This window comes from Misgurnus anguillicaudatus, chromosome 21 (assembly GCF_027580225.2).
Source record: "Misgurnus anguillicaudatus chromosome 21, ASM2758022v2, whole genome shotgun sequence".
NCBI classification, from domain to species: Eukaryota; Metazoa; Chordata; class Actinopteri; order Cypriniformes; family Cobitidae; genus Misgurnus; species Misgurnus anguillicaudatus.
In genome coordinates this window covers 15,250,001-15,262,500 of record NC_073357.2, presented here as the reverse complement: position 1 = coordinate 15,262,500, position 12,500 = coordinate 15,250,001, and the positions used below count along the sequence as shown (strand labels likewise).

The following is a 12,500-nucleotide window of genomic DNA, read 5'->3' as shown; positions in this document are numbered from 1 at the left end:
TGTGGCAATGCCATGCCATCGGCGAACGCTTACAGAAAGGATGCATTACTGGAACAAAATTATATGAATAAATAATTAAATAATTAATTAAATAAAGAATTAAATGCTTACAGCACCTGGTATTCCCAGGCGGTCTCCCATCCAAGTACTAACCAGGCCCGACCCTGCTTGGCTTCCGAGATCAGACGAGAGCGGGCGTGCTCAGGGTGGTGTGGCCGTAAGCGAGCGCTGACTCGATTCGAGAGCCACTTTAAGACTAATGTGGCAACGCCATGCCATGTGCGAACGCTTACAGAAAGGATGCATTTCTGGAAAAAATTATATGAATAAATAATTAAATAATTAATTAAATGCTTACAGCACCTGGTTTTCCCAGGCGGTCTCCCATCCAAGTACTAACCAGGCCCGACCCTGCTTGGCTTCCGAGATCAGACGAGAGCGGGCGTGCTCAGGGTGGTGTGGCCATAAGCGAGTGCTGACTCAATTCGAGAGCCACTTCAAGACTAATGTGGCAACGCCATGCCATCGGCGAACGCTTACCGAAAGGATGCATTTCTGGAAAAAAATTATATGAATAAATAATTAAATAATTAATTAAATGCTTACAGCACCTGGTATTCCCAGGCGGTCTCCCATCCAAGTACTAACCAGGCCCGACCCTGCTCGGCTTCCGAGATCAGACGAGAGCGGGCGTGCTCAGGGTGGTGTGGCCGTAAGCGAGCGCTGACCCGATTCGAGAGCCACTTCAAGACTAATGTGGCAACGCCATGCCATCGGCGAACGCTTACAGAAAGGATGCATTTCTGGAAAAAAATTATATGAATAAATAATTAAATAATTAATTAAATAAAGAATTAAATGCTTACAGCACCTGGTATTCCCAGGCGGTCTCCCATCCAAGTACTAACCAGGCCCGACCCTGCTTGGCTTCCGAGATCAGACGAGAGCGGGCGTGCTCAGGGTGGTGTGGCCGTAAGCGAGTGCGGACTCGATTCGAGAGCCACTTCAAGACTAATGTGGCAATGCCATGCCATCGGCGAACGCTTACAGAAAGGATGCATTACTGGAACAAAATTATATGAATAAATAATTAAATAATTAATTAAATAAAGAATTAAATGCTTACAGCACCTGGTATTCCCAGGCGGTCTCCCATCCAAGTACTAACCAGGCCCGACCCTGCTTGGCTTCCGAGATCAGACGAGAGCGGGCGTGCTCAGGGTGGTGTGGCCGTAAGCGAGCGCTGACTCGATTCGAGAGCCACTTTAAGACTAATGTGGCAACGCCATGCCATGTGCGAACGCTTACAGAAAGGATGCATTTCTGGAAAAAATTATATGAATAAATAATTAAATAATTAATTAAATGCTTACAGCACCTGGTTTTCCCAGGCGGTCTCCCATCCAAGTACTAACCAGGCCCGACCCTGCTTGGCTTCCGAGATCAGACGAGAGCGGGCGTGCTCAGGGTGGTGTGGCCATAAGCGAGTGCTGACTCAATTCGAGAGCCACTTCAAGACTAATGTGGCAACGCCATGCCATCGGCGAACGCTTACAGAAAGGATGCATTTCTGGAAAAAAATTATATGAATAAATAATTAAATAATTAATTAAATGCTTACAGCACCTGGTTTTCCCAGGCGGTCTCCCATCCAAGTACTAACCAGGCCCGACCCTGCTTGGCTTCCGAGATCAGACGAGAGCGGGCGTGCTCAGGGTGGTGTGGCCATAAGCGAGTGCTGACTCAATTCGAGAGCCACTTCAAGACTAATGTGGCAACGCCATGCCATCGGCGAACGCTTACAGAAAGGATGCATTTCTGGAAAAAAATTATATGAATAAATAATTAAATAATTAATTAAATGCTTACAGCACCTGGTATTCCCAGGCGGTCTCCCATCCAAGTACTAACCAGGCCCGACCCTGCTTGGCTTCCGAGATCAGACGAGAGCGGACGTGCTCAGGGTGGTGTGGCCGTAAGCGAGCGCTGATTCGATTCGAGAGCCACTTCAAGACTAATGTGGCAACGCCATGCCATCGGCGAACGCTTACAGAAAGGATGCATTTCTGGAAAAAATTATATGAATAAATAATTAATTAAATGCTTACAGCACCTGGTATTCCCAGGCGGTCTCCCATCCAAGCACTAACCAGGCCCGATCCTGCTTGGCTTCCGAGATCAGACGAGAGCGGGCGTGCTCAGGGTGGTGTGGCCGTAAGCGAGCGCTGACTCGATTCGAGAGCCACTTCAAGACTAATGTGGCAACGCCATGCCATCTGCGAACGCTTATAGAAAGGATGCATTTCTGGAAAAAAATTATATGAATAAGTAATTAAATAATTAATTAAATAAAGAATTAAATGCTTACAGCACCTGGTATTCCCAGGAGGTCTCCCATCCAAGTACTAACCAGGCCCGACCCTGTTTGGCTTCCGAGATCAGACGAGAGCGGGCGTGCTCAGGGTGGTGTGGCCGTAAGCGAGCGCTGACCCGATTCGAGAGCCACTTCAAGACTAATGTGGCAACGCCATGCCATCGGCGAACGCTTACAGAAAGGATGCATTTCTGGAAAAAAATTATATGAATAAATAAATAAATAATTAATTAAATAAAGAATTAAATGCTTACAGCACCTTGTATTCCCAGGCGGTCTCCCATCCAAGTACTAACCAGGCCCGACCCTGCTTGGCTTCCGAGATCAGACGAGAGCGGGCGTGCTCATGGTGGTGTGGCCGTAAGCGAGCGCTGACTCGATTCGAGAGCCACTTCAAGACTAATGTGGCAACGCCATGCCATCGGCGAACGCTTACAGAAAGGATGCATTTCTGGAAAAAAATTATATGAATAAATAATTAAATAATTAATTAAATGCTTACAGCACCTGGTATTCCCAGGCGGTCTCCCATCCAAGTACTAACCAGGCCCGACCCTGCTTGGCTTCCGAGATCAGACGAGAGCGGACGTGCTCAGGGTGGTGTGGCCGTAAGCGAGCGCTGATTCGATTCGAGAGCCACTTCAAGACTAATGTGGCAACGCCATGCCATCGGCGAACGCTTACAGAAAGGATGCATTTCTGGAAAAAATTATATGAATAAATAATTAATTAAATGCTTACAGCACCTGGTATTCCCAGGCGGTCTCCCATCCAAGCACTAACCAGGCCCGATCCTGCTTGGCTTCCGAGATCAGACGAGAGCGGGCGTGCTCAGGGTGGTGTGGCCGTAAGCGAGCGCTGACTCGATTCGAGAGCCACTTCAAGACTAATGTGGCAACGCCATGCCATCTGCGAACGCTTATAGAAAGGATGCATTTCTGGAAAAAAATTATATGAATAAGTAATTAAATAATTAATTAAATAAAGAATTAAATGCTTACAGCACCTGGTATTCCCAGGAGGTCTCCCATCCAAGTACTAACCAGGCCCGACCCTGTTTGGCTTCCGAGATCAGACGAGAGCGGGCGTGCTCAGGGTGGTGTGGTCGTAAGCGAGCGCTGACCCGATTCGAGAGCCACTTCAAGACTAATGTGGCAACGCCATGCCATCGGCGAACGCTTACAGAAAGAATGCATTTCTGGAAAAAAATTATATGAATAAATAAATAAATAATTAATTAAATAAAGAATTAAATGCTTACAGCACCTTGTATTCCCAGGCGGTCTCCCATCCAAGTACTAACCAGGCCCGACCCTGCTTGGCTTCCGAGATCAGACGAGAGCGGGCGTGCTCAGGGTGGTGTGGCCGTAAGCGAGCGCTGACTCGATTCGAGAGCCACTTCAAGACTAATGTGGCAACGCCATGCCATCGGCGAACGCTTACAGAAAGGATGCATTTCTGGAAAAAATTATATGAATAAATAATTAATTAAATGCTTACAGCACCTGGTATTCCCAGGCGGTCTCCCATCCAAGTACTAACCAGGCCCGATCCTGCTTGGCTTCCGAGATCAGACGAGAGCGGGCGTGCTCAGGGTGGTGTGGCCGTAAGCGAGCGCTGACTCGATTCGAGAGCCACTTCAAGACTAATGTGGCAACGCCATGCCATCGGCGAACGCTTACAGAAAGGATGCATTTCTGGAAAAAAATTATATGAATAAATAATTAAATAATTAATTAAATAAAGAATTAAATGCTTACAGCACCTGGTATTCCCAGGCGGTCTCCCATCCAAGTACTAATCAGGCCCGACCCTGCTTGGCTTCCGAGATCAGACGAGAGCGGGCGTGCTTTTTTTTTTTTTTTTTTTTTTTTTTTTTTTTTTTATTGAATAATTTTCCTAACAATTACAAAGCATTTCATACAAAACCATTTGTTTTACACAAAAAAACAAAAAAACAAAAAAACAAAAAAAAAAAAAAAAAAAAAAAAAAAAAAAAAAAAAAAAAAAACAACAACAACAAATATACTCTACCATGAAGTTAAATAGTTACATAAAAGAACAATGAGAAAGAAAACCTTTAAAATTATGTAAAAATGTGTCCCGTAACATCTGGCAATCTCCACTTTAAACCCTCTAAAATACTGCAAACCTTGGGCGTAAAAACATTGTAAAAAGCTTCTAACATATTCTCATGTTTAAAATAGGCATACAATCTTTCCATGTACATTTCAGTTTTTCTTTTAAAAACAGTCCATACATCAATTACAATTTTTTCTTTTTTTGCTGCAATTCGTCGTTCCCATATTGCACTTTTCATTAACATTACACATAAATTAATAAATTTCATGTTTTGACTTTTCCTTTTCCAACCAAACATCACCAATCTCTTCCATTCCATTTCATTCTCATTCCATTGTTCGTCCAATTCTTTGATTATGTCCTTACATTTGTTTAAAAAAGAGTCCAATTCTTTGCAGTACAAAAACAAATGTACAATTCCTTCTTCTTTTTCGTGACATACTTTACACATCGCACTTTGTTCCATTCCTATTTTGTTTAAAATCACATCAGTAAATACCACTTTATGTCTTATTGTGTACTCCAAGGACTCCAGTCTTGTTTCTACACATCTTCCCCTCATGTTTCTCCATATATCTTCCTGTTTTAAATTCACAAATTTCTGTAGCCAGAAGCAATTTACAATAGGTTCTTTAAAAACACTGTCTCTGAAAAAGCAATAAAACATCTTAATACTGCATTCTTTGAGAGTGTATACTTTTTCACCCAAATTCACTTGAATGTCTTTCTGTTCTTTTTCCTTTTCCATATTTTCTATTCTTTTAATCCACTCTTTGGGTATAGCTTGTTTAATTACTTCATACTTGTTTATAATTTCTTGTTTGCTGTATTTCTCTTTTGCCTCATCCATTGCATCATACACACATTGTACAGGTAAGAAACCTTCTTTCACTTCATACATTACATCTTTTACTTTAGTTATTCCCACTTCCATCCATTTCTTAAAATAAATGACTTTGTCTTGTTTTAAAACCTTGTTGTTCAAGAACAGAGGTTGATTTAAAATGTTTTCTCTTCCTCGTGGGTCATATTCAATATTTGTTAAAAACTTCCCCCAAGCACTAAGCAATTCTCTATAAAACCCAGGTATTCTCTCTGTCATCCAACTTTTCGTTTTCATCCATAAAATTCCATCCTCCATGTTAAAATTTTCACATCTGTTTAAAAAAAATTTCATTGTTTTCTTCCATTCCGCCTTGTTTTCTTCTTGTAAATACTTTTTAACTGTTTTTACTCTTAGACTGTTTTTCCTTTGTTCTACATCCATTAATCCTAGACCGCCTTTTCCTATATCCCCTAAAATGGTGTTGTAAGCTATTCTTGGCGGTTTGCCGTTCCAAATAAAATCAAGAAAACATTTCTTCAACCTCTTTTCTATCCATATTGGCATTTCAGATAAGTATAAAACATACCACAATTTAGAAACCATTAAAACATTCAAAGTTAAAACCTTCCCCTTCAAGCTTAAAGTTCTTAATTTCCAAAAGTTTATTTTTCTTTCTATTCCTGATATCAGTTGTTCCCACATTTCATCTCTTGTTTTTTTCTCATTTTTCCCCAATAAAAGTCCTAAAATTTTCATTTCTTCTACCTCTTTAAAATTAAAATAATCATTTAAAAGCACAGCTTTGCCAAACCTCATGTACACTGTTTTATCCTCATTAACTTTACCTCCTGATGCTTTACAAAATTTCTTGACAACATTCATGGCCTCTTGTACACTTTCTTTCCTATTTACAATTATTGTTGTGTCATCTGCATACTGAAAAACTTTCCCTTCAGACATTATTCCCTCGATCTCAATTCCTGTTATTTTTGTATTTTCCTTTATAGCTAATCCCAGTGATTCTGATACAAGTGAATATAACAGTGCCGAGAGTGGACAACCTTGCCGTATTGATCTCGTAATTTTAAAACATTCAGTTAAAAACCCATTGCATTTAATTTTTGTCAAAGCCCCCTTGTATAAGATTCTAATCCATTTGATAAAATTTTCCCCAAAACCAAAACTCTTTAAAACATCAAATAAAAAACCATGTTCCACCCTATCAAAAGCTTTTTCAAAATCTAAACTGATTATGTACCCATCCTTATTTTCTTGTTTTATGTACCATATCATGTCCCTTATACTCATTGTTATGTCAGCTATGTCTCTTCCTTTGACTGCATATGCTTGATTTGTTTTTATTATAGTTGGCATCACTTCCTTCAGTCTATTTGCTAAAACCTTTGCTATAATTTTAAAATCTGTGTTCAACATTGAAATTGGTCTATAGTTCTTTAAGTCTACCCTCTCCCCTTTCCTTTTATATATAATTTTCATCAAACCTATTCTCATCCTTTCATTTACTTCCTCTTTTTCAAAAATTTCCTTAAAAACCTCCTTTAAAATCTTTGTTAAAACCTCTTTAAAACATTTGTAAAATTCACTCCCCAAACCATCTATTCCCGGACTCTTCTTTCTGTTTAGTTGATCTATTGCTTGTTCAATCTCTTCATCTCTGAAATCATGGTCACATACATCTTTATCTTCTTTACTTAATTTTGATTTTATTAGATTTAATAATTGTTTTTTTTCTTTCTCCTCTTCACCTTGTGTACTGAAAAGGTCCTCATAAAAGGCCTTTATTTCTTTTAGAATATTTTCATTTCCTTGTACGATTTCCCCATTTTTCCCTCTTATCTCCTTTACAATCTCTGCTTTTCCTTTCTTTTTCTCTAGGTCAAAATAAAACTTTGTACATTTCTCTCCTTCCACCATATATTTTGCTTTACTTCTTAATCTTGCTCCTTCATATTCTTTTTCCTCTATTTCCTTTAATCTTTCCTCAATTTCTCTTATCTTTTGTATGTCTTTGTTTTCTTTAGCTAGTTCTTTTTCTAAGTCTGTTTTCATTTCTTTTTTCTTATATCTCTTACATTTTTGTATTAGGCTACAGTATTTAATTGAGAATTTTTTTATTAAAAACTTTACGTTTTCCCACCATATTCTCTTACTCTCTTCATACATTTTACTTTCCTTTTCTCTTTCTATAATTTGTTTGATTTCTGAAACATAATCTTTATTTTTAAGAATCTCTGTATTTAAAACCCATACCCCCGGCCCTCTTTGGATTTTGTCCCAATCAATTTTAAAAAATAACAACTTATGATCACTTAAACTTGTTTCTTCATACTTAATCTTTTCAATAAAATTTTCCACATTCCTATTACATAAAATAAAATCAATTCTTGTTTTGCACACAAACTGTCCCACTATTTGTCGTCTTGAAAACTCTTTTTTTGTTTCGTTCCTTTCTCTCCATACATCAATCATTTTATTTTCTTCCATTAAAACCTTTAATTCTTTTCTCCCCGCATCACTTTTAAAAACCATTCCCTCTGCCATATCTTGTTTACTAAAAACTGTATTAAAATCCCCCATCATTACAATTTCTTTATATTTCTTTAAAAAACCTCTTAAAACAAAAAAAAATCTTTTTTTTCCTTCTCTTCTGTTGGTGCATGTACATTTACTATAACCATTTCCTTTTCATCATATTTTGTCTCTACAATCATACATTTTCCTATATTGTCTTTATATACAATTTTGCTTCTTTTAAAAACCTCCTCTTTCATTAAAAAAGCAACTCCTCTTCCAAATCTTCCATCACCATTGTTATATAAAATTCCTCCAGCCCATCTCCTTTGAAAATCCTTCATCACATTCTCTTTCCAGTTCGTTTCTTGTAGTGCAATGATATCTTCGTGTTTACATCTTTCAATTACTTTTTCAAATTTTCTCACGTCCAGCAGTCCTCTTGCATTAAAAGTCACACAACTTAAAACCATTAAAAGAAAAATTAAATACCTAAAAACCATTGTCTCACTTCATCTCCTCCAGTCCCTTTAAAACTTCATACCTATTTACACATTTCATTTGTCCTTTTTTCATCACTTTTTTCTTAGCAAACTGTACATTTGGTGTTACCTTTAATGTTCTTCTTCTTGTTTGTGCTCTTCCGTCTCTGCTTTTCTCCAATACTTGTGCTCTTCCGTCTCTGCTTTTCTCCAATACTGCTGCTTCTTCCATATCTTTATTGTCAATCCCGCTGCTCTCTACTATCTCATTTTGTCCTTCTTTGTCCATCGTATCTAAAAGACTTGTAAAACTTGCAGAAATTTCAATTGGTGTCCATGTACCATCATCTCCTTGTGAATTGTCCTTCTCGTTTTCCACTTCTTTATCCTCTGTTGTCTGTTCCTCTATTGTTATTCCCTTTTCCATTTCATTTGCTCCATCAGTGTGTTGTTGTTCTTCATTTTCATTTTCTTCTCCATCGTTCCCTTCATGCATTTGACTGTCCACCTGTTTTTGTGATCCTCCTTCCCCTCCATCCATCCAACACTCACATTTATTTAAATAGTCTTGGCAGTCCGGGCACTTAACAGTGTTACAGTCCCTTGCGAAATGTCCCCTCTCCTCACATTTGTAGCACTTAAAATCAGGGCAATCTTTCATTAGATGGTCTGGGCTCATGCACAGCCGACAGGTTTTCACCTGATGGCTGTGCATCACCCTAAAATATTGCGGCCCTTCCGCTGTTTCCAGCTTCGTGCTGTATGGGAGTGAAACCACTTCCCTGGGAAACCTCACTCTCGCAAACCTTGTCCCGTCCTCGATTCCAGTGCCCGGATACAGCCTTCTTTTAATTTTTGATATTGGCAAAACGCCCCAACCTTGCAATTTTTCTAAAATTTCGTTATCCTCCAGGTAAACAGGCAAATGCATGAAGGAAACGACATATTCTCTGTTTTGTAATCTCCTCACCTCACAGTTTGTTCCTTTTATCATTAGTCCATCCATTAACTCATCACACATTTCCTCCTTCTCCAGGGTCAGTTCATATTCCTTATTTTGTCTTGGTCTTACTGCCAGAACGTTTCCTTCTCCAATTTTCTCTGCTATCACTTTAATTATATCCTCCGCCTTTACTCCATTAGCATTGTCCACATTTACAATCACTGTTGCTTCCTTCATGTATTTCCTTTGCTCAAAATTCCTAACACCTGTATCCTTTTGGTTTCCAGCTCGTGGTCGATGTTCAGGTCCAGTGTCATTGCCTTTCCGTTTCTCCGCCGCCATTTCCAGGTCATTAGCCGTAGGTCCGTCCATTTCAAATGAAAAACAAACACGAAAAACAAAAACAAACAAACAAAACCACGAAAAAACACGATTTAACCACCCTCCAGCCAGCCAAAAGCTGCTGTTAGGTGGTTTAAACAAAAAAAAATCACTAACAAACAAAACTCAATCGATATACAAATAAAAAACTACAAACACTAACAAACATAAACAATGAGAGAGCCTTCCTCTCTCTACTGCAGCCAACTCACTTCCTGATTGCTCAATAGCGCCCTCAGGGTGGTGTGGCCGTAAGCGAGCACTTACTCGATTCGAGAGCCACTTCAAGACTAATGTGGCAACGCCATGCCATCGGCGAACGCTTACAGAAAGGATGCATTTCTGGAAAAAAATTATATGAATAAATAATTAAATAATTAATTAAATAAATAATTAAATTCTTACAGCACCTGGTATTCCCAGGCGGTCTCCCATCCAAGTACTAACCAGGCCCAACCCTGCTTGGCTTCCGAGATCAGACGAGAGCGGGCGTGCTCAGGGTGGTGTGGCCGTAAGCGAGCGCTGACTCGATTCGAGAGCCACTTCAAGACTAATGTGGCAACGCCATGCCATCGGCGAACGCTTACAGAAAGGATGCATTTTTGGAAAAAAATTATATGAATAAATAATTAAATAATTAATTAAATAAAGAATTAAATGCTTACAGCACCTGGTATTCCCAGGCGGTCTCCCATCCAAGTACTAACCAGGCCCGACCCTGCTTGGCTTCCGAGATCAGATGAGAGCGGGCGTGCTCAGGGTGGTGTGGCCGTAAGCGAGCGCTGACTCGATTCGAGAGCCACTTCAAGACTAATGTGGCAACGCCATGCCATCGGCGAACGCTTACAGAAAGGATGCATTTCTGGAAAAAAATTATATGAATAAATAATTAAATAATTAATTAAATGCTTACAGCACCTGGTATTCCCAGGCGGTCTCCCATCCAAGTACTAACCAGGCCCGACCCTGCTTGGCTTCCGAGATCAGACGAGAGCGGGCGTGCTCAGGGTGGTGTGGCCGTAAGCGAGCACTGATTCGATTCGAGAGCCACTTCAAGACTAATGGGCGAACGCCATGCCATCGGCGAACGCTTACAGAAAGGATGCATTTCTGGAAAAAATTATATGAATAAATAATTAATTAAATGCTTACAGCACCTGGTATTCCCAGGCGGTCTCCCAACCAAGTACTAACCAGGCCCGACCCTGCTTGGCTTCCGAGATCAGACGAGAGCGGGCGTGCTCAGGGTGGTGAGGCCGTAAGCGAGCGCTGACTCGATTCGAGAGCCACTTCAAGACTAATGTGGCAACGCCATGCCATCGGCGAACGCTTACAGAAAGGATGCATTTCTGGAAAAAAATTATATGAATAAGTAATTAAATAATTAATTAAATAAAGAATTAAATGCTTACAGCACCTGGTATTCCCAGGAGGTCTCCCATCCAAGTACTAACCAGGCCCGACCCTGTTTGGCTTCCGAGATCAGACGAGAGCGGGCGTGCTCAGGGTGGTGTGGCCGTAAGCGAGCGCTGACCCGATTCGAGAGCCACTTCAAGACTAATGTGGCAACGCCATGCCATCGGCGAACGCTTACAGAAAGGATGCATTTCTGGAAAAAAATTATATGAATAAATAATTAAATAATTAATTAAATAAAGAATTAAATGCTTACAGCACCTGGTATTCCCAGGCGGTCTCCCATCCAAGTACTAACCAGGCCCGACCCTGCTTGGCTTCCGAGATCAGACGAGAGCGGGCGTGCTCAGGGTGGTGTGGCCGTAAGCGAGTGCTGACTCGATTCGAGAGCCACTTCAAGACTAATGTGGCAATGCCATGCCATCGGCGAACGCTTACAGAAAGGATGCATTACTGGAACAAAATTATATGAATAAATAATTAAATAATTAATTAAATAAAGAATTAAATGCTTACAGCACCTGGTATTCCCAGGCGGTCTCCCATCCAAGTACTAACCAGGCCCGACCCTGCTTGGCTTCCGAGATCAGACGAGAGCGGGCGTGCTCAGGGTGGTGTGGCCGTAAGCGAGCGCTGACTCGATTCGAGAGCCACTTTAAGACTAATGTGGCAACGCCATGCCATGTGCGAACGCTTACAGAAAGGATGCATTTCTGGAAAAAATTATATGAATAAATAATTAAATAATTAATTAAATGCTTACAGCACCTGGTTTTCCCAGGCGGTCTCCCATCCAAGTACTAACCAGGCCCGACCCTGCTTGGCTTCCGAGATCAGACGAGAGCGGGCGTGCTCAGGGTGGTGTGGCCATAAGCGAGTGCTGACTCAATTCGAGAGCCACTTCAAGACTAATGTGGCAACGCCATGCCATCGGCGAACGCTTACCGAAAGGATGCATTTCTGGAAAAAAATTATATGAATAAATAATTAAATAATTAATTAAATGCTTACAGCACCTGGTATTCCCAGGCGGTCTCCCATCCAAGTACTAACCAGGCCCGACCCTGCTTGGCTTCCGAGATCAGACGAGAGCGGGCGTGCTCAGGGTGGTGTGGCCGTAAGCGAGCGCTGACCCGATTCGAGAGCCACTTCAAGACTAATGTGGCAACGCCATGCCATCGGCGAACGCTTACAGAAAGGATGCATTTCTGGAAAAAAATTATATGAATAAATAATTAAATAATTAATTAAATAAAGAATTAAATGCTTACAGCACCTGGTATTCCCAGGCGGTCTCCCATCCAAGTACTAACCAGGCCCGACCCTGCTTGGCTTCCGAGATCAGACGAGAGCGGGCGTGCTCAGGGTGGTGTGGCCGTAAGCGAGTGCTGACTCGATTCGAGAGCCACTTCAAGACTAATGTGGCAATGCCATGCCATCGGCGAACGCTTACAGAAAGGATGC

The 12,500-nt window shown here is 40.9% G+C and overlaps 23 non-coding genes and 3 pseudogenes across 23 annotated transcripts; all 26 read right to left on the bottom strand.

Moving 5' to 3' along the window:
* Nucleotides 1–104: 104 nt before the first annotated feature.
* Nucleotides 105–223, bottom strand: LOC141355257 (5S ribosomal RNA). Its single transcript, XR_012361687.1, has one exon. It is a non-coding gene; the product is annotated as a 5S ribosomal RNA (ribosomal RNA).
* A 128-nt stretch (nt 224–351) lies between these two features.
* Nucleotides 352–470, bottom strand: LOC141357423 (5S ribosomal RNA). Its single transcript, XR_012363910.1, has one exon. It is a non-coding gene; the product is annotated as a 5S ribosomal RNA (ribosomal RNA).
* A 129-nt stretch (nt 471–599) lies between these two features.
* LOC141358644 (5S ribosomal RNA) lies at nt 600–718 on the bottom strand. Its single transcript, XR_012365141.1, has one exon. It is a non-coding gene; the product is annotated as a 5S ribosomal RNA (ribosomal RNA).
* Nucleotides 719–859: 141 nt separating this feature from the next.
* LOC129416512 (5S ribosomal RNA) lies at nt 860–978 on the bottom strand. Its single transcript, XR_008635410.2, has one exon. It is a non-coding gene; the product is annotated as a 5S ribosomal RNA (ribosomal RNA).
* Nucleotides 979–1,119: 141 nt separating this feature from the next.
* On the bottom strand, nt 1,120–1,238 carry LOC141355255 (5S ribosomal RNA). Its single transcript, XR_012361685.1, has one exon. It is a non-coding gene; the product is annotated as a 5S ribosomal RNA (ribosomal RNA).
* Nucleotides 1,239–1,366: 128 nt separating this feature from the next.
* LOC141357422 (5S ribosomal RNA) lies at nt 1,367–1,485 on the bottom strand. The gene has a single exon (XR_012363909.1). It is a non-coding gene; the product is annotated as a 5S ribosomal RNA (ribosomal RNA).
* Nucleotides 1,486–1,614: 129 nt separating this feature from the next.
* LOC141357421 (5S ribosomal RNA) lies at nt 1,615–1,733 on the bottom strand. The gene has a single exon (XR_012363908.1). It is a non-coding gene; the product is annotated as a 5S ribosomal RNA (ribosomal RNA).
* A 129-nt stretch (nt 1,734–1,862) lies between these two features.
* LOC141358061 (5S ribosomal RNA) lies at nt 1,863–1,981 on the bottom strand. Its single transcript, XR_012364550.1, has one exon. It is a non-coding gene; the product is annotated as a 5S ribosomal RNA (ribosomal RNA).
* Nucleotides 1,982–2,101: 120 nt separating this feature from the next.
* LOC141353997 (5S ribosomal RNA) lies at nt 2,102–2,220 on the bottom strand (annotated as a pseudogene).
* A 141-nt stretch (nt 2,221–2,361) lies between these two features.
* LOC141357190 (5S ribosomal RNA) lies at nt 2,362–2,480 on the bottom strand. Its single transcript, XR_012363672.1, has one exon. It is a non-coding gene; the product is annotated as a 5S ribosomal RNA (ribosomal RNA).
* A 141-nt stretch (nt 2,481–2,621) lies between these two features.
* Nucleotides 2,622–2,740, bottom strand: LOC141354072 (5S ribosomal RNA; annotated as a pseudogene).
* A 129-nt stretch (nt 2,741–2,869) lies between these two features.
* On the bottom strand, nt 2,870–2,988 carry LOC141358060 (5S ribosomal RNA). Its single transcript, XR_012364549.1, has one exon. It is a non-coding gene; the product is annotated as a 5S ribosomal RNA (ribosomal RNA).
* A 120-nt stretch (nt 2,989–3,108) lies between these two features.
* LOC141353996 (5S ribosomal RNA) lies at nt 3,109–3,227 on the bottom strand (annotated as a pseudogene).
* A 141-nt stretch (nt 3,228–3,368) lies between these two features.
* LOC141358534 (5S ribosomal RNA) lies at nt 3,369–3,487 on the bottom strand. Its single transcript, XR_012365030.1, has one exon. It is a non-coding gene; the product is annotated as a 5S ribosomal RNA (ribosomal RNA).
* A 141-nt stretch (nt 3,488–3,628) lies between these two features.
* LOC141353614 (5S ribosomal RNA) lies at nt 3,629–3,747 on the bottom strand. Its single transcript, XR_012360709.1, has one exon. It is a non-coding gene; the product is annotated as a 5S ribosomal RNA (ribosomal RNA).
* Nucleotides 3,748–3,867: 120 nt separating this feature from the next.
* LOC141358359 (5S ribosomal RNA) lies at nt 3,868–3,986 on the bottom strand. Its single transcript, XR_012364854.1, has one exon. It is a non-coding gene; the product is annotated as a 5S ribosomal RNA (ribosomal RNA).
* A 6,032-nt stretch (nt 3,987–10,018) lies between these two features.
* On the bottom strand, nt 10,019–10,137 carry LOC141357743 (5S ribosomal RNA). The gene has a single exon (XR_012364230.1). It is a non-coding gene; the product is annotated as a 5S ribosomal RNA (ribosomal RNA).
* A 141-nt stretch (nt 10,138–10,278) lies between these two features.
* Nucleotides 10,279–10,397, bottom strand: LOC141357171 (5S ribosomal RNA). The gene has a single exon (XR_012363653.1). It is a non-coding gene; the product is annotated as a 5S ribosomal RNA (ribosomal RNA).
* A 129-nt stretch (nt 10,398–10,526) lies between these two features.
* On the bottom strand, nt 10,527–10,645 carry LOC141355253 (5S ribosomal RNA). Its single transcript, XR_012361684.1, has one exon. It is a non-coding gene; the product is annotated as a 5S ribosomal RNA (ribosomal RNA).
* Nucleotides 10,646–10,765: 120 nt separating this feature from the next.
* Nucleotides 10,766–10,884, bottom strand: LOC141358549 (5S ribosomal RNA). The gene has a single exon (XR_012365045.1). It is a non-coding gene; the product is annotated as a 5S ribosomal RNA (ribosomal RNA).
* A 141-nt stretch (nt 10,885–11,025) lies between these two features.
* On the bottom strand, nt 11,026–11,144 carry LOC141357189 (5S ribosomal RNA). The gene has a single exon (XR_012363671.1). It is a non-coding gene; the product is annotated as a 5S ribosomal RNA (ribosomal RNA).
* A 141-nt stretch (nt 11,145–11,285) lies between these two features.
* LOC141355252 (5S ribosomal RNA) lies at nt 11,286–11,404 on the bottom strand. Its single transcript, XR_012361683.1, has one exon. It is a non-coding gene; the product is annotated as a 5S ribosomal RNA (ribosomal RNA).
* Nucleotides 11,405–11,545: 141 nt separating this feature from the next.
* LOC141355251 (5S ribosomal RNA) lies at nt 11,546–11,664 on the bottom strand. Its single transcript, XR_012361682.1, has one exon. It is a non-coding gene; the product is annotated as a 5S ribosomal RNA (ribosomal RNA).
* A 128-nt stretch (nt 11,665–11,792) lies between these two features.
* On the bottom strand, nt 11,793–11,911 carry LOC141357419 (5S ribosomal RNA). The gene has a single exon (XR_012363906.1). It is a non-coding gene; the product is annotated as a 5S ribosomal RNA (ribosomal RNA).
* Nucleotides 11,912–12,040: 129 nt separating this feature from the next.
* Nucleotides 12,041–12,159, bottom strand: LOC141355250 (5S ribosomal RNA). Its single transcript, XR_012361681.1, has one exon. It is a non-coding gene; the product is annotated as a 5S ribosomal RNA (ribosomal RNA).
* Nucleotides 12,160–12,300: 141 nt separating this feature from the next.
* On the bottom strand, nt 12,301–12,419 carry LOC141355249 (5S ribosomal RNA). The gene has a single exon (XR_012361680.1). It is a non-coding gene; the product is annotated as a 5S ribosomal RNA (ribosomal RNA).
* Nucleotides 12,420–12,500: the final 81 nt, after the last annotated feature.